The sequence below is a fragment of the Pinus tabuliformis genome, chromosome X, assembly GCF_031772625.1.
Source record: "Pinus tabuliformis cultivar Carrire ecotype Pingquan chromosome X, CPIR1, whole genome shotgun sequence".
Classification (NCBI taxonomy): domain Eukaryota; kingdom Viridiplantae; phylum Streptophyta; class Pinopsida; order Pinales; family Pinaceae; genus Pinus; species Pinus tabuliformis.
The window spans coordinates 21,151,862-21,176,061 of record NC_142308.1 but is presented as its reverse complement, the minus strand read 5'-3'; positions in this window follow the sequence as shown (position 1 = coordinate 21,176,061).

Below are 24,200 nucleotides of genomic sequence, written 5' to 3'. Positions count from 1 at the left end.
TAAATTGCTCTAGAAAGTGCCATAATATGAAGCTATCCATGGAAGAATATTTATTGACTAGCCCAATGCTTTCCATTCCAATGGGAGGTGCTGATGTTGTACTAGGAGTCCAATGGCTACAGTCCTTAGGTACAATAGCTTTTAATTTTCAAGAACTTTTCATGAAATTTTCTGTGGAAGGAAAGGAAGTTGAATTAAAGGGTATTGCACAGAAACCGGGAAAGATAATTAGCTCTAACGGTATGACAAAGCTTCTAAAAAAGGAACAAAGAGGTGTAACTGCACAATTATGTTTGCTAGATGTTTCCACATCGAAATCATGTATTTTTCCAGATCTCCAAAAAGTCTTGAACAATCATTCCAAGGTATTTGAGACTCCCAAAGGTCTCCCACCTATTCGTGATCATGATCATGCTATTCAGCTGATTCCAGGAAGTGTTCCTCCAAACATCAGGCCGTACAAATATCCCTATGCCCAAAAGAGTTAAATTGAACATATGGTTGCAGAAATACTAGAGGCTAGTATAATTCAACCTAGTCAAAGTTCTTTCTCTACTCCAGTAGTATTGGTGCACAAGAAGGATGGATCATGGCACATGTGTCCGAATTATAGGGAGCTCAACAAGCTCACTATTAAAGATAAGTTTCCCATTCTTGTCATTGAAGAATTACTGGATGACTTGCATGGATCAATTTACTTCACCAAGTTGGATCTTCGTTCAGGATATCATCAAATCAGAATGAAGACTGAAGAAATTCCGAAAATAGCATTTAGAACTCATGAAGGTCATTATGAATTTTTGGTCATGCCTTTTGGCCTTACCAATGCGCCTTCTACATGTCAAGGTTTGATGAACTCCATTTTCAAACCCTTCCTTAGAAAATTTGTGTTATTATTTTTTGATGATATACTAATCTACAGCAAGTCTTGGAAGGATCATGTTGAACATGCTGACAGGGTGCTACAACTATTGGAGGAGAAACAATTATATGCAAAAAGATCCAAATCGTTATTTAGAGTACAAGAGGTGGAATATCTGGGTCATATTGTATCTCATGAAGGAGTTAAGGTAGACCCTAGCAAAATTAAAGCCATTAAAGAATGGAAAATCCCCACATCCATAAAGCATTTGCGAGGATTTCTCGGGTTGACAGGGTATTATCGCAAGTTTGTTAAGAATTATGGGAGAATAGCAGCACCTCTAACAACATTATTGAAGAAAGATGCATTTTCATGGACTCCAGAAGCAACAAAGGCCTTCGAACATCTTAAAGAGGCAATGTGCCAAGCACTGGTCTTAGCTACACCAGACTTCAAAAAAACCTTTATTGTGGAATGTGATGCTTCAGGAAATGGAATTGGTGTTGTTTTAATGCAAGATGAAAGACCCATTGCTTTTGAAAGTTGTCCAATCAAGCGAAATTTTTTACACAAAGCTATTTATGAGAAGGAAATGTCGGAAATACTACATGCACTTAAAAAATGGCGACCCTACCTAATGAGAAGACACTTCAAGGTAAAAACAGATCATGATAGCCTTAAATACTTTTTAGAACAAAGATTATTCTCTGAAGAGCAACAAAAGTGGGTCACAAAGATGTTGGGTTATGACTTTGAAATCATCTACAAAAAAGGGAAGCAAAATGTGGGGGCAGATGCACTCTCAAGAAAGGATGAGGATGTGGAAGCATTACTATGCGCCATTTCTATTATCCAACCAGATTGGATAAACGAAGCAAGGGAGGAATGGAAGAATGATGAAGAAGTGTGGGCACTTATTCGAAAGTTACAACAATATTCCAGTACATCTGATACATTTAACTGGAAAAATGATTCGTTATGGTACAAAGATCGCTTATACCTCTGTAAGAATTCCCTACTCAAGCAAAAGATTCTTATGTGTTGGACACCTAATCCTCAATAGGTTAGTGTGGAAGCCGAATGGACAAAAGGAGTCTAAGAGACCTTGGGATGTGAAACCCAACGGTCACCACATGTACTATAAATGTATATATCTTGTTAATAAAAATTGTACTTGCATGTTTTATCTTTCATATTTCTGGTTACCCATGTGTGTTTAACATGGTATCAGAGCGGGCGATTGCTGGTCCTGCTCCAATTTGAGCCACTTGTCTTGTGGTCTCTATATATATGTCAGTTATGCGTTACCTGACCTCTGACTCTGCCTTATTCCCCTCAGACCTAAAATAACCTACCTCTACCAGCACTGCACATCTGTCCATACTGTCATTTCCTGTTTTAACGCTGAGGCCTGACGGTGCCACTGCAGAGATACGCCACCAGCTCCTGGTATGCGTTGTTGAATGGTATGTGTATGATTCAAGTTTGAATGCGTTATGAAGTTGAATGCGGCTGTTTGAATATGTTATGAAGTTGAATGCGTTTTGGTATGAATGCGAGTCCTGCATCTCTGCCCATCCTCCCGAAATATTAAAAAAAAAAATGGGCGTTCTCCCTCATATTCGGATCTGTCACCCGTCTCTGCACCTCATTATAACCTGTTAGTGAGCAGAGTGACGGTTATTTCTCAGATTCTGAGTCGCATAACTGGAACTATCCGCTGGAATTGCACATTCGTTTGTGAAGTCATCAAGGTAGGGTCGTTCATGTGGATCCTGAATATAAAAAAAAAACGCTTTTGTATGAGGGTTGCAGACCCTGCCATCGAAAGAATCAGCTTTCTGAGTTTTCTGCCAAATTGGAGTTACTCCTGGCCTGACATTATGGAATTGCACACTTCTCCCTTAGGAGGGCACTCAGGATTTTTAAAAACTTACCACAGGGTTAAGAAGGAATTTTTTTGGGATGGCCTTAAATCGGATATTCAAAAGTTTGTGGTGGAATGTTTGGTTTGCCAACAAAATAACGTTGAAACAATTAAGACCCCAGGTCTATTACAACCTTTATCCATTCCAAGCCAACATTGGGAGGAGGTTTCAATGGATTTTATCACAGGTTTACCCAAGTCTGAGGGAAAGAGTTTCATCATGGTGGTAGTTGATAGACTTACCAAGTATGCACACTTTTGTGCATTATCACATCCATTTAAAGCCAGTACAGTTTCTACTGCATTTATGGAAACAATTCAAAAGCTACATGGAAACCCAAAGATTATTGTAAGTGACAGAGATCCCATTTTCACTAGAAATTTTTGGACATAATTATTTTCTTGTCTCGGTACTCAGTTAGCTCATAGCTCATCTTATCATCCTCAATCTGATGGGCAAACTGAGATAGTAAACAAATGTTTGGAATGATATCTTCGTTGCTTTGTATCTTATAAACAGACACAATGGGTCAAATGGTTGCCTCTGGCTGAATGGTGGTATAACACTTCCTTCCATACAGCAAAAAAAATGACCCCATTTATGGCACTTTATGGATATCAGCCACCATCCAACACATCATATTTAAAAGAAAATTCTAAGGTTCAAGCAGTGGAACATCACATCGAGCATCAAAAACAAGTCCTCCAACTCTTAAAGGATAACCTCGTGTTGGCACAGAATAGAATGAAACAACAGGCAAATCAACATCGCAGCGAAAGAAGTTTTGATGTAGGTGATTGGGTATTCCTACGGCTACAACCATATAAACAAATGTCCCTCAAGCAAGCTAAGAAGGATAATAAATTATCACCAAAGTATTATGGTCCGTAAAAGATTGGTACTATGGCATACAAATTGGAGCTTCCTGCAGCTTCTCGAGTGCACCCAGTTTTCCATGTTTCATGTTTAAAGAAGGTTATAGGCGACAATCTCCCAGTTCAAACAATATTGCCAGAACTTGACGAGGAAGGAAAAATTATATTGGAACTAGAAGCAGTCACAGAAACAAGAACTCAACAACGACGAAATCAATCAATTTCGGAGTATCTCATCAAGTAGAAGAACTTATCCGCTGAAGATTCCACGTGGGAGGATGAGAATTTTATATAGAAGCATCCAGAACTACTCAAGCGTTGAGGACAACACTTTTTTGAAGGAGAGGGGCATGTTAGGTCCCTATAATACTAGTGATTACCCCATTACTATTGTATGTGTATCCCTTATTAATATTGTTGTGCCCCTATTGTCCCCATATTGTTATTACTGTGCCCCATAGAATCCCTCTATTGTTATTTTTGTGCCTTTATATTATTATTGTTAGGTCAGCTGGGTTAGATTGTGACTCCTTAGACTCCTATATATAGAAAGGAGGTTTTGTCATTTGAATCATCAAGGAATCATTCATTTGTGTAATGTAAAGGAGGTTGCCTCCTCAAAGAGGTTGAATTCTAAGGCATTGATCTATCTTTTCTATCTTTTTGTGAGCTGGTTTCATAACAAATAGACTTAGAATAAATCCTAGAAGTCCACAGTGGGGACTTTGACCTAAAACAAGGTGACCCAAGCATGAAACCCATGCTTTAATAAGTCACAATAATAATAATCTTCTTTATTCTTTTGAAAAGTACATTACATAATGACTCAAGTACATTATTGAAGACCGGACATAGTTACATTTTCCAACGAAGTACACATGCAGGAAGCATAAGTAATAATCAAAGAAATAATTTGATCCATAAGTATAAACAAAAGTAAAGACATAAAGAAGCATCATAAATCAAAAAGTACTTATCTTCAACGAGAGGTGATCATCTCCCTCCTGAACCAGCCTTCAAGAGTCATCACTATCCATTGTCCATATAAAAATTTTGCCTTCAATATTTCAACCAATTCTATCAACAACCAGACCTAATAGAGACTATCCCATCTAGGGCTTCATCAAATTTGACACAATTTCTTGAGCATCTTCACATTTATCATGCTAGGTTTTCTATATTTCATATCTCAAATCCTTTTCATAAACCAAGGTTTCTCTCAAACGCTAACTTCATAATATCCATCAAGCCCTAATACACAAATTGCATAAGGTTTTATTCAAACCCTAGAATTATTTTAGGCCTCATCCATCAATGGTGTCATCATAGGGGTGATCTCCATGAATTTCCTTCATCCAAGCTCTGATACCATGTTAATTTTTCTGAGGGATATATTGTTCTTTGCTTTGATAATTTCATTTTTTATTAACACATTAAGTTCACCCCATAACATTATTCAAATTTAAATCATTATTCAGCAGCATATGCAACTATATAGAAAGAACAATATCATCATCATCAATGCAACGAAACATAAAGGAACAATAGAAGAAAATCATTCACACATAGAGACACTAGGATTGGTCGAAGACTAGGGAAAAACCCACTATGGGGAAAACCCTTTCAAATTATTATTCTTATTAGATTGTCATCAAATGATTCATAAAAAGAGAGTACGATAATCCATATCTTTATTCATAAAATTATTCATCAAAAGCAACTACAACATCCAGGAAATGAACCGAACAATGCTTATACTCAAAATCTTGATTCTAAAGCTTGTAATGAATTGCCACTGTTTGCAGTCAACGTCGAACACTACAGTCACTGAGCGAAATCTTCGGACAACTAAAATTCCATCATTTAGGTCTCAGTTGCACGAAGGAGGAGTCATGTGTGTGACTTGGAAGCTTCCAATCAATCTCTGGAGCCTACAAGAGAGCTACTGCAGTCTACAACTGAGATTCTGAAACCCTAGATGTCAGTCACACGGAGGATCAGTTGTGTGTGTGACTGGGATGCTTCAATTGCAAAGATGACCTTGGAAGCAAGTGACTGCAATTGAGATCTCTTTGTCATGTGCCTGCAACTGAGGCTCAAAACCCTAAAATAGAAATGTGAATTTCAAACCCTGCATTTTAATCTTCGAGTGAACTTGTTCCTCCACGGACGAGCCTTAGACCTATGCGATCCAAAAACCAAAATAGAAGAGTGTCTCATGATGATGTCCAAATGAGGTAGAGGTCACTTGTATTTATAGCCTTCCAAGGGTGTCCACTTTGCTTTAGGGCTGACCTTCTGCATATGTGGGCTTTTCTTCATAAGTAAACTTTACCTTATCCATTTTAAGTAATATTTACGTCGATTTTGGTCCTTTCGAAAAGAGGAATTCAATGCAATCATAATATCCATCAAATGAGTTGTCCAAGGTGGAATTTGACTGCAATTTCATAATTTAACATAACTAACGAATATTTCCTTACTCTCATGTGCCTCTCTTAGAATAGTATTATTACTTTTCTTCTAGAGACTCACTCTTTACTTCCCTCTTGTGAGAGTCTCATTTTACACATTTCAATTGGTGTTTCATAGTGTCAACTTGTTGATTTCAAAGGTTATGTGCATACTCTCTTATATTATCCATTGCAGCTAAGGAAAAACTTAGAATTATGGTGGTCAGGCTTATACTCCAGATGGGGCTCCTACTCCAAATGGTGTGAGGTCTAATTGGGACTTCACACCAGGGAGACCCTCTCAGTTGATGGATTTCCTATACCGTCAACATGACGACAATGATACCAAGTGGATGTTGCATTAGCTTCCAATACTCACACATGTGAAGCTAGTCACATGTGGAATTGAAAAAAGATTTTAGAGGGTCCAAAATCATAACCCTAATTGTGTTGAAAATCGGGGCAGCTATGGGATGAATTTCCCATGAGAAACCCTACTACCCCAAAGAAAGCCCATATTGCCCCAAGAAGAATGAAAATTAGATAAAAGAGAAAAATTGAAATTGGTTAAAAGAAATATTATTAATGAGGCACAAATTGGGAAAGCAATCATGAAGGAAAAAAACATATATATATATATATATATATATATATATATATATATATATATATATATATATATATATATATGTTATGAGTAAATTTGAATTTGTGGTTTTCCCTCCAAATAGTTAAAGCTGGCTCCACTTTTGGTGGATCTATTTCTCCCATCGATTGCCTATATAATAAGGTAAAATGTATGGCTCATTTGATAACAATCATCCATACGCATGATATGAGATCTCGGTTCTCACATTCAGTGGATCACTATATTCTTTGTGGTTTGTGGCTCGTTGTTCACTCTATAGCTTGTTGTTCTATCTCACTGAGGCTCATATTTCTGGATTGATATACATTGTGACATCGCATCAATCTGTAGCATCAATGACTCGATGATTATATGTGGCATCGCTAATTACAATGACTCAATAATCTCTCTATGGCTTGCGTTGTTTATGTGGCTTTCATAAACTTGACAATGAGATAGCAACCTTGTTCTAGTTGCATAACAATGAATTTGATGATAGTGATATTGATTATTGACATAGAAATAACTCTGATGATTGACATGGCAGTAACCCTGATGACTTACATGACAATAACTTTTGATGGAAATATATCTTTGATGATGACACTTCACAGATATGGCACTTGCTCTTATGACTCGTGAAAAAGATGATTCTTGATAACATTTGATGACATTTGACAATATTGATTTGTGAGAGTGATGATGTCCCTTGATAGTGATGGCTCTTATTTTATGACATGGATGTTACTTCTTGTGTCAGTGATATGGCAACAACTCTCTAGAGATTAGATAGTTCAATTCACAAATATAATTGTGAATTGACTTGGGTTGGCCCTAGGAGACCTGATGTGATTGATGTATCTCGTTCTTGTTGCACTTTGTATCTAAATTGAACTATTTATGAACATCTAATAGAAGAATAATCTAGTTTGGTTTTCCCCCTTGTGGGGTTTTTTCCTGGTCTCTGACCTAAATCCTAGTGTCTATTGTGCATGCTTTTCTCTAGTTGTTCTTTACTCTTCCGTTGCATTGTTGACATTTATTTTTCTCTCTACATAATTGCTAATTATAATATGATTTTATGGGGTGAATGTAATATGTAAATGATGAAAATGTTTGAAAATGAAATTATCTTTAGTAGAGAACAATCTAACCCTAAAAATTAATACAGTATCAAAGTTGGGCCGAAGAAAAATCATTGATATCACCCCCACGAAGACATCTACGATGGATTTTATGGTCAAGCATATTGAAAAGGATGAATATAGTAGAGATCTAAAAGAATGTTAGGGTTTGAAGGAAACCCTAGGGAAATAGAAGCTAGGGTTTGGGAGAAACCCTAGGAGTGGTCTTGATAATGAAAGGGCTTGATATGATTCAGAATTTATTTATATATGATCAATGAAAAGTTATTACTTTATTTGGGATAGATTCAAAGAAACCCTATGTGAGGGTATGATGCAAGATCTAGTAGCCATCGATAGTTGAGTTTGGTTGTTGTTGAAGGAAATTAAGAATACAGGTGGTGTTCAAGATGGAACATTTCGTCTAAAGACGACATTGTCATATGGTTGATGGACTAAAGTGACTCATGGAGACAGGATCAAGAGGGAGATGATAGCTTCCTACAATCCTCATAAAAGGTAAGTACTTTTAAGACTTATGTTATTTTTTTGTTGTTGTTTAGATTTATTGTTTTAGACTATTGTTTATTCTTCCTACATGAATATCTGAATGATTCATTCACTAACTCCATGGATGAGTATGTGATCAAGGAAAGCAAATTGTGAGGATCATCAGTATGCATGATAGTACAGGAAGAGTAAGCTCCTAGAGGGAGCTAGTGCAGGAAGAGTAAGCTCCAAGAGGGAGTTGGTGCAGGAAGAGTGAACTCCAAGAGGGATCTAGTGTAGGATAATAAAGAAGCCACTCTCCTATATAGAAAAAGGATGATGGTCTTGCCTCATCATCAAGTACACTTTCATTATGTTTATTTAATTTGTTATTATTGTTTTTTTCTCTTGTCCTGGGGTCATCACATACAATTGATGGATGTGATGACCTAGTCCTCAATATTAAGATTGAGAAGGATGCAGTGGTATTAGATGCCTCAACAATGTTAACATTTATCAATAATAAGGAATATGCTCTCAAAAGGAAAGGATTGTATCTCCTATTGTCAGATACACTATTATCAGATGTATATAAAGATGGTGATATTTAAGGAAGAAGCATACTTGGAGCTACCTCAGGGTTCAGATGTACATAAGATAATCATGATTACAAATTGAAGAAAGTCCCATATGGACTCAAGTGAGTCCCTTGAACCTGGAACGCATGGATTGATGGACATTTGATGCAGACCCTGACCACTATTCATGATTGAAGTGTTTAATGACAACAGGAGCTGACCTTTAATCCCATATGATCAACATATTGAGATGGATAGTGTCACAAAGAGATGATGTGGACTTCGTTGTTAAAGAAAAAAAAATATGTTATCAAAGACTTAGCATAATGAATTCAATTGAAGTAGTTGAGAGAGACTCCTCTTCAGATACAGATTTGATGGATCCTACGCTGATCAGGCATCCAGATGGATTCTTGCTTTGCATTATATACTTTGAGCGAGATAGATCTTTTACATCTTTTCTAAACATGTGTTGAGACAACTATTAATCATGGACTGAGATAAATTATTGGACTTTATAGATATGCCGATGTCGACTAGGCTAGAAATGTTGTTAACAAGAACAGAACATTTGGGTGTTGATTTATCTTGGGGTCTGCCATGAATTTTTGGATGAGCTAGAAATGGAAGTCTATTACTTTGAGGATAGTTGAGGCAGTGTAGTTGAGAAAGCTTTTTGAAGAGTTTTTTGAACATATGCTAGGCACGACTATGATATACTGTGATATTAATAGTGGGATCTGACTTTCAAATAATCTTATGTTTTATGATCAGTCCAAGAATTTTGAGATTAGATATCACTATATACGGAATATGGTGCAGATGGTCCAGGTGGATATTGGTGGCCACTCGCCAATTCCACTTGGACCCCCACCACTGTTTCTTTTAGTTTTTCGGTTTCCTTAATTATAGCCCAATTTACTATTTTTATTAGTTTTTCGAGTCCTAAACTTCCGGAGCCATTTTGAGGCCCTAAACGACATTTTTTTGGCAATCTACCACCAGTAATTTTTTTTCTAAAATCATATTTCCTACCGTAGTCCTCGGAGAAATCTTTCCAACAAGTTATCATGCACGTCAAATGAAGATAATATGACCAAGTCGCGACCCCGTGAAGTTGGATGTCCAACTCACCCAACGGGGCCCATAAACTCTTGGTGTTACATCTCCTCGGGTTAAGGTTTTGGTTGTTTAGGGTTTTCTCTTACTGTTCAATAATAAAAATGCCCTTGAGCCTTATTATAAGGCAGTTCAGAGGCATGTAGCCGCCACATCTCTTCTCAGAGATAAGCTACGATCGCCCTAGCTAGTTTATTTCCATTTTTGTTTGTAAGCATATTTCAGTATTTTACATTAATGAAATGAAGGATTATTTCTGCTACATCTCTGTGTTTATGGTTATCTCTGTAATTTGTTGCGTTCCTGTTTAAATCCAGATCAGTGGTATCAGAGCAGTCTGCTCTTTCTCTGTTTTTCTTTGCATGTCTCCAACGACGTCGGGATATAAGGAGTTAGGGCTTGAACTAGTCGAACCTTTGCAAGACCAACCTCGCAAATCCCGACGGCCTCCCATGGCGGATGAAAATAAAGACGAGAGGGTAGGAGATCCTTTCAAAATCTTGCTCGAAGAAGCCCTCGAGCGACAAAGGAACGCGATGATGGACAACTTTGCCCGGATCCTTCAGCGGTCTCCCAGGGGTGACACATCTACTTCTAGCATCTACTCTGGAATCGCCACACCCTTTAAGGTACAAGTTAACTTTTACATTCCCATATTTGAGGGCTAGATAGATGTAGATGCTGTAGATAAATGGTTAAATCTGCTAGAAGGGTATTTTTCTGTTCATGATTTTTCCGGCCGGGAAAAGATTACTTTCGCTCTTCTCAAAGCCACCCCCCATGTTAAGGACTGGTGGAAAACCTACTGCAAACAGAAGGATGAAAGCACAGCCTCTTTGTTTTCAGCCGCACCCACTTGGAATTCATTCCGGACTGCCATCAAGGAGGAGTATTACCCTGTCGGAAGCTATGAGGATCAATACATAAACTGGACCACGCTACGGTAGGGAAGATACCAAGACGTGCCAGAGTTTACCAATATTTTCCATACCCTTCGCACAAAGTTGGGTATCAAGGATTTGGAGCAGCATTTGGTACTCAAATACCACGGCTTCCTACACAGGTATATCCAGGACGAAATAGAATTCCTGAACATCTCCTCGCTCGGTACGGCATACCAATATGTTGTCAAGATCAAGAAAAATTTTAAACAGAAGAAGCGATCCTTTGGATCTGCGAATCTGAAGCAAGGGAAAGGCACCGCCAAACCATTGAACAAAGGACAAAACCAAGGCGAGGTGGGCTAGGACAACCCGCCAAAGCCGCAAACAAATAACAACACTGCGAAGCTGAAGAAGGACACGGGAAAGTGGTGTGAGTTCCATAAGAGCTCCACTCACAACAAAAGTGAGTGTCGAGCCAAGCAGTCACAGGTGGCCGAGCTAAAGTCTTCGGAATCATATGCATGTTCCGACTCTGAGTCATAACTCGATAAGGGGAATGACAAAGGGAAGCAGATTATCGATGCAGAGCCCAATGCCACCATTGCCACCACGAAGATCCAGAAGGAGGAACCTAAAGATCCAGAGGAGGAGGAGCAACTCTTCCACTCCTAGATGTGGGTAAAGGGCTCCCTGCTACAGTTCGTTGTCAACAGCGAGAGCCAAAAGAACCTCATTTCGGCAGAGGTCGTGAAGCGGTTGGGATTACAAACCACAGCACATCCCCAACCATACACCATCGGGTGGCTTCACCAAGGACGGGATCTTCACGTGAGCCAGCAGTGTCGCCTTCCATACAACATCAAGCCCTTCACGGATGAGGTATTGTGTGACATTGCTCCCCTTGATGTTTGTGATGTATTATTAGGCCAACCATACTTGTGGAAGTGACATGTTGTGTATGAGTCAAGGCCTCGTGTTGTTATTGTTACTTTGGGAAATAAGTTGTACAGGATACCGGAGGTAGCACCACTTACCGCCATCTCTTTGGTTACTGCAAAATAATGCAGTAAGATCATTTCCAAAACCGGGAAATTTGTTTTCCTGATGATACACCCTCAAGGAAAGAAGAATACGGTGGTCATGACCTCCAGACAGGGCCCCTCCGCACGAAAACTACAAATGGACAAAGTCGTGGAGGAGTACGAGGACATCTTCACCTCCCCCGCAGGGGTTCCTCTGCACTGTCAGGTCAAGCACTCCATCGATCTGGCCCCAAGTGCGCCGCTGCCCAATGGACCAATATATTGACGCTCCATTCTAGAGAACGATGAAATCAAGAGGACCATTCAGGAGCCACTACAAAAAGGTCACATCTGACCAAGTTCATCGCCCTGTGGGAGCCCAATTGTGTTGGTACAGAAGAAGGATGGGACTTGGAGACTCTGTATTGACTATCAGGCGTTGAACAAGATCAATGTCTGGAATAGGTACCTGATCCCACGGATTGATGACCTTCAGGATCAACTGAAGGGGGAAAAATATTTCAGCAAGATCGATTTGAAGTCAGGATATCACCAGGTACCAATCGAACCCTCCGATGTGTGGAAGACTACCTTCAAAGCCAAGAAGGGCCTTTTCGAATGGTTGGTTATGCCTTTCGGGTTGACGAATGCTCCTGCAACCTTCATGAGGATAATGGATGACATCTTGCAACCATTCACCAACTCATTTGTAGTGGTATACTTGGATGACATCCTGATCTTCAGCCAGAGTTGGGAAAAGCACCTCCACCACATCCAACAGGTTCTCCAAACATTGCGACAACACAAGCTATGTGCCAATTTGGAGAAATGCACTTTTGGCATGACCCAAGTTTAGTATCTGGGATACATTATTGATGAACGAGGGGTGCATGTGGATCCAGCCAAGATCCAAGTCATTCGGGATTGGCCATCTCCAACCACTCTGACAGAGCTCCGCAACTTTCTGGGTCTTGCCAACTTCTACCGCAGGTTCATGTTGGGATTTTCTCATATCACTTGGCCCTTGAGTCAAGTCACCAAGGGAGGAGCGAAAGAAAAATTCTTTTGGTCTGAATCTCAACAAAAGGCATTCGCAGAGTTGAAACATCGCCTCTGCTCGACACCAGTGCTCGCATTACCAAACTTGCAACAACCATTTGAGATCGAGACAGATGCCTCTGACTATGCCATTGGAGCAGTCCTTACTCAACACGGGCATCCAGTGGCATATCACAGTGAGACACTTTTAGACATAGTCCGGAAGTATCCCACTTATGAAAAGAGATGTATTCCATTGTGCAGGCCTGCCAACAATGGAAGAATTACATTTTGGGGAAGGAAACGATCATCCACACAGACCACTGGCCCCTGCAGTTTATACAGACCCAAGGGAAGTTGTAGGATGATCGCCATCAGAAGTGGTCCACATACCTGCAATAGTTCCATTTGAATATCAAGTATAAGAAGGGAAGCACCAATAATGTTGTAGATTGTCTCAGTGAACCATCGATCATGGCGTTAACCACCTTGCTCAACTCTTGTGGGCACGAGACTTTTGATTGGCCACTTCTCTACAAAAGCGACCCAGAACTCGGCCACACATACCATACAGTCTTAGAGGGTCAGCATGTTCCATATTTTCACCTCCAGGATGCCCTGTTATGCCACCTGGGTCACCTTTGTGTTCCTTCAAGCGAGTGTGCCAAGATTATTTGGGAATCACACTACAATCGGGCCACTGGGCATTTCGGGGTCGAAAAAACGGTGGCAGTTCTGTAGAAGTATTTTTATTGGCCGAATCTTCAACAGGATGTCGGGAAGTACATCAGATCATGCACTGCTTGTGCCATTGCAAAACCGGCCATCAAGAAGTAAGGCCTCTATACTCCGCTGCCTACCCCTAGTCGACCTAATTGGGAATCCATCTCCATGGATTACATGTCAGGCCTTCCTTCTACTAAGCATGGAAATCATTGTGTTTTTTGTGGTCATCGATAGGTTCTCGAAGATGGCCATTATGGCGGACTGCAAGAAGAATATCACAACAGAAGCCACTGCTAAACTCTTCTTTAAACGAGTGTGGGTACACTTTGGGATCCCACAGTTTATCATCTCAGATCGAGATAGTAGGTTCCTCAGTACATTTTGGTCCAGTCTCTGGTCGATGCTGGACACCAAACTCACTAAGTCCACAACCTTCTATCCCCAAACTGATGGCCAGACAGAGGTTGTCAACAGGATGATCGTACACATTCTTTGCATGTACAACTCAAAGCATCCACACACATGGGATGAGAGCCTCCCCTATTTTCAGCACAGCTATAACTGGGCTCTCCACAGCTCGACTCACCACAACCCGTTTCAGGTGGGCTTGGGATTCCAGCCACTATGCCCCATTGATGTGGCCATGCCATTTGTAGCTACTCACGCAAATTCGACTCATGTCCAGTTCGAAACAGATAAGGCAAACATCTTCATTGAACACATCCAACATATCCACTAGCAGGTCCATGACATTCTGGAGTAATCAAATGCCAAGTACAAGCAGCGACATGATCAACATCGGGTGCCACACAAGTTTCAGGTGGGCGACAAAGTCTGGTTGCATTTGCATAAGGAACGCCTTACTGGAGCCTATCGTAAACTTAAATCACTCCGATATGGTCCTTACACCATTACCAAGGTTGTGGACGATAATCACTTGTCTATTTACTATTACTATTTCTATATCTCACAAACAACAACTTAACAATGTTACTATTTCTCTGTCTCACTCATCAAAATTGTCCAGGTCTATAACCATAACTTATGATTGGGTATCATTACCTAGGACAGCAGCATCCAAGCACTTGAACTCAAATATGTCCAACATACATTGCTTCCACATATTGTAGTTCTTGCCAAAGAACCTTTGACCATCTTACAACATGATTTTGTGTAAAGATTCCAATGACACAAGTCACAAATGTATAAATAGACATTGAAACATAGTAAAATGCTAAAAAATACATGTTCTTCCCTCCTTCAATCTACAATCCTAGAGTAAGAACAACTAGATATTGGCTCTAAATTGCTATAGCAACCACTTATATTTAAACAATACCATATTTTTGATAAATATGTCCAAAAACAACTCCAAAACACATTTTTTTACAATTTTTCTCAAACATAGCTTAATAAATCATGGATCTACTCTCAAACAACTTATTCATTATTCGATTTGAGCTTAAAACAACTTATTCACATACAATGATGCATATTTATTAACTTCCGCTATGAAATCAAACATATGTGATATGCATTCCCATATAAAAAGGTAGAGAATTCTTTAATTGAAGTGTTGGGTGTTGTATTACTCATCTTGAATTCCCAATGTATGGGTTAGCAATTAGTGTTAACCATTCAATGGTGCTTTGGTTGAATCCCATTAGTATTAGCATTGTAGAGTGATTCCTATATCCATCAACCTATTCCTAGTACCTACAATGAATTGAAATGCCCTCCAATCCTATACAAATTTACGACCCCTGTAGCATATTTTGTATGGAAAGAAGAATGGGCATTTAGAGAGAGAAGAGAAACATATCTAAAGACAGATCTCCACAGAATATTGATTGCATTAACAATTGAATGTTTAATTACAAAGAATTTAATTTAATTTTGCAAAGGATCTATGTTGGTGAGGTGTGTGGACTATAAGTCCCTCGTTTGCAAATCACATCGATATCAAAGTAATTGAATATGTGGCATTGAAGTTATTGTTAACACTTTGAGTAGAATAAGTAAAGCATTGCAATTAAAAGAGATGTTAGAAGACTTGGGAGCCACCAATGTGCAAATCCAAGAAGAGAATCCACACTTGAAAAAGAGAATTGCAATGCTAGAAAAGGACCTTGCCAAAATGTTTCCTTTGTTAAAGGAGCATTGTGTTGAACATTAGGGTTTTCTCACCATTATTATGGAAAATTGGGATAAGAGCTAAGTTTAGGTTTTGCAATTGCGAGAGGTAATTTAAAGGGATGATTTCCAAAAATAGAGGCTCACTCAAACTATAGCTTCACCACACTACAAGTTGACTGTGAAAGCGGAGGGATTGACCAAGTTACAATTAGTTGTCCAAAATACGAAGGAAGCAAAGAAACTTCATGGCTATTGCAAATGCTAGCATCATGAACGAAACAAGGGCACCAATGTGAAACAAACATGGTAAATTAATCATCCAAAGACCTTTCTCAAAAATCCTTCGACATGTATGAAAAACATACTAGAGACATCAGCTCCAAGCTCATGAGAAAAATGGGTAATAATGGCCGAGAGCTAGACAAGAAAATCCAAGGGATTGTAAACTCCGTAACTAAACATGAAATCCTAGGTTTTGGTGGAGAAGATAGAGTGATTGCAACTCAACAGAAGCTAAAACCACCAAGATCATAACTTTTGTTAAAGTAGAGGAATAAATCAATAAATAACATTAACATAGTTACCAACTTGATGAGAACTCTCTAGAGTTCACTTGTTTCAGAGGTTACGTTTAGTGGTTATTTTTATTCCCATTTTAAAAAGTGGCATTACCAATGGCACCTTCTTTTGGGGAGTTAAAATTACAAAATTTTACAACCATGATCTATAAAGTTGCAAACAAAAATCTTAAAATTGATTCCTGAATTCAGAGGCGATGCTCCGAGCAGCAGTATCATTTTGAAAAAAAAAAAACTTTAAAAATATTTTTATAGGATTAACATTACAACTTGTTTAACACCATGGCCTTAACAACTGGTAATAATGTGAATTATGTAAAAATGTCAAGAAATTTGCTACTGCTGATGAAATCGAACTGAAATCAAGGGACCAAAATTTCTTCTACTATTCTGTGGAAAGTAAAACACATGCAACAACATGCAACCATCAAAACACAAGGAACACAATGATTTTATAGGGGAAACCATCTGGGAAAAACCCCTCTGTTGCTTTGCATTAATTCGGATGAGAATATGGATCAATTACGATGTCTTCTTCAATCCTGAAGCACACCCTACACTGCAATTCTAATCTCCTACTCATTGACCTGCTCTGCCCAACACTTAGCCAAAATAGGCCTCTGCTTTCCTCATATTTCCTTGTGCAATCCTTGAGGAAATTAACCCCTAAAAATAGGAGAATTCCCTATTTCCTTGCGCAAATACTAAAGGAATTGACCTCCTGCTCAATGCAAAAACATTATACGCTCAACTAGTATACAATTGATAATTACAATGTGTCTTTTCCTCCACTCCAACTATGCAATTCAAATTCCATGCATGCCTGGGAATAATTTTAGTAAATTTATCTATTAACTAAGAGATCATTGAGTTAACAATTTTTATAACTACTCAACTGAATTCCTACTGACTCCACTAAAGACTAGAGCTCAATTAACTAAGTTTAACTAACAATAACTCAACTAAATTTCTAGATTGTAGCAATCAACCCATGCACGATTCTATTTCTAGCCTACAAACTTATTGATTTAACTAGGAGACAAAGCCATGTCACTCCAGATAATTGCAATCCAAGTCATCCTGCTGATATGGAAAATAGAATTTTTTCCATTTGACTAAGGCACAAGTCAAATGAAGCATTTTCTTACTACAATTCTAACAAATTAGAACATTAAAATAACCCTCCAAATTGAAATGTAGTGTTATAACTAGCACATTTCTCTTTTGTTTCAAGTTTAAAATTGTGAGTCTTTTGAAACCATGGCTATAAATAAAAGAAAAAAAATAAATATATAAGGAAAATAAATCTTACAAACAAAATCATAAAAATAAAATAAAATAAACTAAACAAACAAATAAGTATATGATTGATTTATTTTGAGTGGTTGGAAGGAATAATTTACCTAAGTACAATTCCCAAAAGTGACATGTTGAGCTCATATCAAGTATATTGTTATAACTTCTTGTTGCTATATGAGCTCAAGCCTTGAAAATATATTATCCTTAAATATAGATTAGAGGATGGGAAGCTTGGTTTTATATATATATATATATATATATATATATATATAGATATATAGATATATCAATTGGGGTTATTTCGAGTGGTTGAGCGGAATGGTTGTTATCTTCGCCACCCAGGTTCAAATCCTCACTAGTGAATGATGAGCTATAATGCTTTGATATATATTGTTGTAATGGCTCCTTGCCTATGAATAATGTTGCATTGACTTTGAGCCTTGTGAACTCTTGAGTTTACTTGTGGCCAACTTCACTCTAGCCCTCGGGCTGAGAGGGAGACTGGTGTTTTTCTTTGGAAATATATATATATATATATATATATATATAAGAGATTGTCCTGGAAATTGCAAGATTGATTGCAAATTATATTCCTCATTATAAATTGTTTTTTTGGTCTTCCATAATTGTCTGATTAATATTCATTATAAAAACTGAGTAGAAATTTGTGGAGAGATCTACTAGGGTTAGGGTTTTTTAGAATATTTTCTGGAAAAATAGTGCCCTTATTTAAGTTGAATTCATTCAACCATGTGAATTAATCCTTTTGGATACTATCTTTGGGCTAATATTGATTGGTCATATGAGTGGTGCTACAGGGAGGGGTGTGAGCCCCTCCTATAGAAATGTTGTAACTGGCTCTCAATAGTGGAACGTAGGTGGCTCTGGAACTTCTGCATGGAATGGTAATAATCATGAAAATACAGTGCTTCTTGGAGCACAATGGAAACCTTGCCTCAAAGGAAGGTGTCTATCTAAAACGATAGTTAACCCTAAGTTTGTGGTGCCAAATAACAAGCTAGAAAAATATCGTCAATTTATGAAACACCATGCTCTTATTTGCAAATTTATCGATATTTTGCTGAAGGAAATGGATTTGGTGAAATGGATTTAGTTAAAATGGAAACTGAAAGGCCAAATCGATCTGAGATTAGGAGATAAAGGTTTTTTTACAATGATATTTTCAAATCTAGAGGACAAAACTAGGGTCTTTGAAAATGGACCTTATTTTTTCAATAATGTCATCTTATTCATGAGCTTTTGGGATGAATATTATAATCTAGATAAAGAACAATTTCACGCCTCCCCAGTTTGGGTGAGACTTTTTTCACTGCCAAAAGACTTCTGGGAGCCTGATAGAGGTATCAGTAATTCCATTGGTACTTTTGTGAAAATTTCCAAGGTAACAAAGAAACGTCGATATACATCTTATGCAAGAATCTGCATGTACATGAATATCTCACAGCCCCTCCCAGAATCTAATGAAATATCCTATCATGATAAGGTTTGGACCCAATCATTGGACTATGAGCATGTCCCTTTCAGGTGACAACATTACCATGAGTATGGCCACCTAATTCAAGACTGCCTAATCATGAAAATAGAATTGCAGGAGAATACTCCATGTGGAGAGGGAGATGGGTTTTAGAAAGTGGTAAATTAAAAGAGAAACCCTAAGAACGATCCAACCCAATAGAGACCAAGAATATCCCACTAAGCAACCAATTCTCGTTAATCATTTACCAACAAAAAAACATCGATCCCTCGAAGGATTTAATGGTTGTAGAACATAAGGATGTAGTGCTTCAAGGGAAACCTAACCCTAAGAGAAAGACCCTTGAAGCTCCCATTAAGTCCTCAGAACTAAAGGATTTCATTGAAAATGCAGAGAATGCAATCGACGCAGATGAGAACCATGACACCCTTAACGCAGATGAGCAGTCGATGATGGAGATTATTAAAGCATGGGGTCACTCAAAGATGGATGAAATTCCAAAGGACCAAAAAATTCATTATTTTCAATTGTACCTCCAATGGTGGAAAAAAAGACTGAGAACAAACAATGAGAGCAAATTAGAAAACCCATAAATAGTGGGTCAACCATAAAATGACAAAGTTAAAGAGTAGATAGTCATAGAAAATCAGAAAAAGGGTAGAAGAACCACCAAAGAAGCAATCCAGAATGTGGGGGAAATTCGTATAAATTCAAGATAGGTGGTAGTGCTTCCAGAGTTATTCCCATCATCTCAACATAACACCCAATTAATTTAATCTCTTGGAACATGTGTGGCCTCAATAGTAGAGGAAAAAATAGGCACTTAAGGGATAGAATAATCAAACAGAAAACCACACTAGTTTTATAACAAGAAACAAAATTTCTAAGTGAGAAGGTCAAAGATATTATGTATCAATGTTTGAAGTTTGTGAAACTCTCTCTGGACGCGAGAGGAAGCGCAAGAGGTCTTGTTGTTCCCTGGAACCCACTTGAGGTATCCTTCCAAGATTGGATTGCATACCCTTGTATCCTTTCCAAAAAATTATGATATGTGGGCACCAAGGAGTTGGTATGTCTAACAACGGTTTATGGGTTGCACATCCTAGAAATAAATAAATAAGAGGTCTTTTTATCTAATCTTCGAGTTACAAAACTCTACATCAAGAGAAGTTTTGGATTGTAGGGGGATACTTCAATCTTATCAAATCCTTGGAGAAGGAGAAAGGTGGCATAAGAAGACTAGATCTCTAGGCACATCACTTTTGTGATGTTCTCCACAACTTGACGGTGACATATCTTAACACTATTAATGGGATGTTCACATGGAATGACCACAAAGGGGGAGTGCATCAAGTAGCGAACAAACTTGATTAGTTTCGAAGTTATGAATCCTTATTAGTTTGAAAAATATTTGTGGAAGTGGTTATTCGACCCTACTTGGGATCAAATCATTGGACCATTAGATTGGATCTAGATTTAAAAGTAGCCCCAAGGAATCGGCCCATCAGGTTGGAAAGTTTTTGGCTCCAAGATCCAAACTTTCTAACTAAAGCCAAGAACTGGTGGGAAGATGTTATGAAACCAGCTCAAGAAAAGATGGAAAAGATAGATCAACGCCTTAGAATTCAGCCTCTTCGAGGGGGCAACCTCCTTTACATTACATAAATGAACAATTCTTCGATGATTCAAATAACAAAACCTCCTTTCTATATATAGGAGTCTAAGGAGTTACAATATAATCCAGTCGACCTAACAATAATAATATAAAGCCATAAAAATAACAATAGAGGGATTCCATGGGGCACAGAAATAACAACATCGGGGTAATAGGGGCACAACAATATAAATAAGGGGTATAACTACAATAGTAATGGGGTAATCACTAGTATTATAGGGACCCAACATGCCCCTCTCCTTCAAAAAAGTGTTGTCCTCAACGCTTGAGTAGTTCTGGATACTTCTGCATAAAATTCTCATCCTCCCATGTGGAATATTCAGCAGATAAGTTCTTCCACTTGATAAGATACTCTGAAATTGATCGATTTCGTAGCTATCGAGTTCTTGTTTCTGTGGCTGCTTCCGGTTCCAATATAATTTTTCCTTCCTCGTCAAGTTCTGGCAATATTGTTTAAACTGGGAGCTTGTCGCCTATAACCTTCTTTAAACATGAAACATGGAAAACTGGGTGCAATCGAGAAGCTGCAGGAAGCTCCAATTTGTATGCCATAGTACCAATCTTTTGCAACACCTTGTACGGACCATAATACTTTGGTGATAATTTATTATCCTTCTTAGCTTGCTTTAGGGACATTTGCTTGTATGGTTGTAGCTGTAGGAATACCCAATCACCTACATCAAAACTTCTTTCACTGCGATGTTGATCTGCCTGTTGTTTCATTCTATTTTGTGCCAACACGAGGTTATCCTTTAAGAGTTGGAGGACTTGTTGTTGATGTTCGATGTGATGTTCCCTGCCTGAACCTTAGAATTTTCTCTTAAATATGATGTGATGGATGGTGGTTGATACCCATAAAGTGCCATAAATGGGGTCATTTTTGTTGCTGTATGGAAGGAAGTGTTATACCACCATTCAGCCAGAGGCAACCATTTGACCCATTGTGTCGTTTATCAGATACAAAGCAACGAAGATATCCTTCCAAACATTTGTTTACTATCTCAGTTTGCCCATCAGATTGAGGATGATAAGATGAGCTACGAGCTAACTGAGTACCAAGACAAGAAAATAATTTGTCCAAAAATTTCAAGTGAAAATGGGATCTCTGTCACTTACAATATAATCTTTGGGTTTCCATGTAGCTTTTGAATTGTTCCATAAATGCAGTAGAAACTGTACTCGCTTTAAATGGATGTGATAATGCACAAAAGTGTGCATACTTGGTAAGTCTGTCAACTACCACCATGATGACACTCTTTCCCTCAGACTTGGGTAAACCTGTGATAAAATCCATTGAAACCTCCTCCCAACGTTGGCTTGGAATGGATAAAGGTTGTAATAGACTCGGTGTCTTAATTGTTTCAACTTTATTTTGTTGGCAAACCAAACATTCCGCCACAAACTTTTGAATATTTGATTTAAGGCCATCCCAAAAAAATTCCTTCTTAACCCTGTGGTAAGTTTTTAAAAATCCTGAGTGCCCTCCTAAGGGAGAAGTGTGCAATTCCATAAGAATCTTTTGTTTTAGCTGGGAATTCTTACAGAGGTATAAGCGATCTTTGTACCATAACGAATTATTTTTCCAGCTAAATGTATCAGACATACTGGATCTTTTTGTAGCTTTCGAATAAGTGCCTACACTTCTTCATCATTCTTCCATTCCTCCCTTGCTTCATTTATCCAATCTGGTTGGATAATAGAAATGGCGCACAACAATGCTTCCACATCCTCATCCTTTCTTGAGAGTGCATCTGCCACCACATTTTGCTTCACTTTTTTGTAGATGATTTCAAAGTCATAACCCAACATCTTTGTGACCCAATTTTGTTGCTCTTCAGAGGATAATCTTTGTTCTAAAAAGTATTTAAGGCTATCATGATCCGTTTTTACCTTGAAGTGTCTTCCCATTAGGTAGGGTCGCCATTTCTTAAGTGCATGGAGTATTGCCAACATTTCCTTCTCATAAATAGCTTTGCTTAAAAACTTTCCCTTGATTGGACGACTTTCAAAAGCAATGGGTCTTTCATCTTGCATTAGAACAGCACCAATTCCATTTCCTGAAGCATCACATTCCACAATAAAGGTTTTTGTGAATTCCGGTGTAGCTAAGACCGGTGCTTGGCACATTGCCTCTTTAAGATGTTCAAAGGCCTTTGTTGCTTCCGGAGTCCATGAAAATGCATCTTTCTTCAATAATGTTGTTAGAGGTGCTACTATTCTCCCATAATTCTTAACAAACTTGCGATAATACCCTGTCAACCCAAGAAATCCTCGCAGATGCTTTATGGATGTGGGGATTTTCCATTCCTTAATGGCTTTAATTTTGCTAGGGTCTACCTTAACTCCTTCATGAGATACAATATGACCCAAATATTCCACCTCCTGGACTCCAAAGAAACATTTGGATATTTTTGCATATAATTGTTTCTCCTCCAATAGTTGTAGCACCTTGTCAACATGTTCAACATGATCCTTCCAAGACTTGTTGTAGATTAGTATATCATCAAAAAATACTAACACAAATTTTCTAAGGAATGGTTTGAAAATTGAATTCATCAAACCTTGAAATGTTGAAGGTGCATTGGTAAGGCCAAAAGGCATGACCAAAAATTCATAATGACCCTCATGAGTTCTAAATGCCGTTTTCGGAATGTCTTCAATCTTCATTCTGATTTGATGATATCCCAAACGAAGATCCAACTTGGTGAAGTAAATTGATCCATGCAATTCATCCAGTAATTCATCAATGACAAGAATGGGGAACTTATCTTTAATAGTGAGCTTGTTGAGCTCCCTATAATCCGGACACATGCGCCATGATCCATCCTTCTTGTGCACCAATACTACTGGAGCAGAGAAAGAAATTTGACTTAGTTGAATTATACCAGCCTCTAGCATTTCTGCAACCATACGTTCAATTTCACTTTTTTGGACATGGGGATATCTGTACGGCCCGATGTTTGGAGGAACACTTCCTGGAATAAGATGGATAGCATGATCATGATCACGCATAGGTGGGAGACCTTTGGGAGTCTCAAATACCTTGGAATGATTGTCCAGTACTTTTTGGAGATTTGGAGAAATAGATGATTCCGATGTGGAAACATCTAGCGAACATAATTGTGCAATTACACCTCTTTGTTCCTTTTTTAGAAGCTTTGTCATACCATTAGAGCTGATTATCTTTCCTGGTTTCCCTGCAATACCCCTTAATTCAACTTCCTTTCCTTCCGTAGAAAATTTGATGAAAAGTTCTTGAAAATTAAAAGCTATTGTACCCAAGGATTGTAG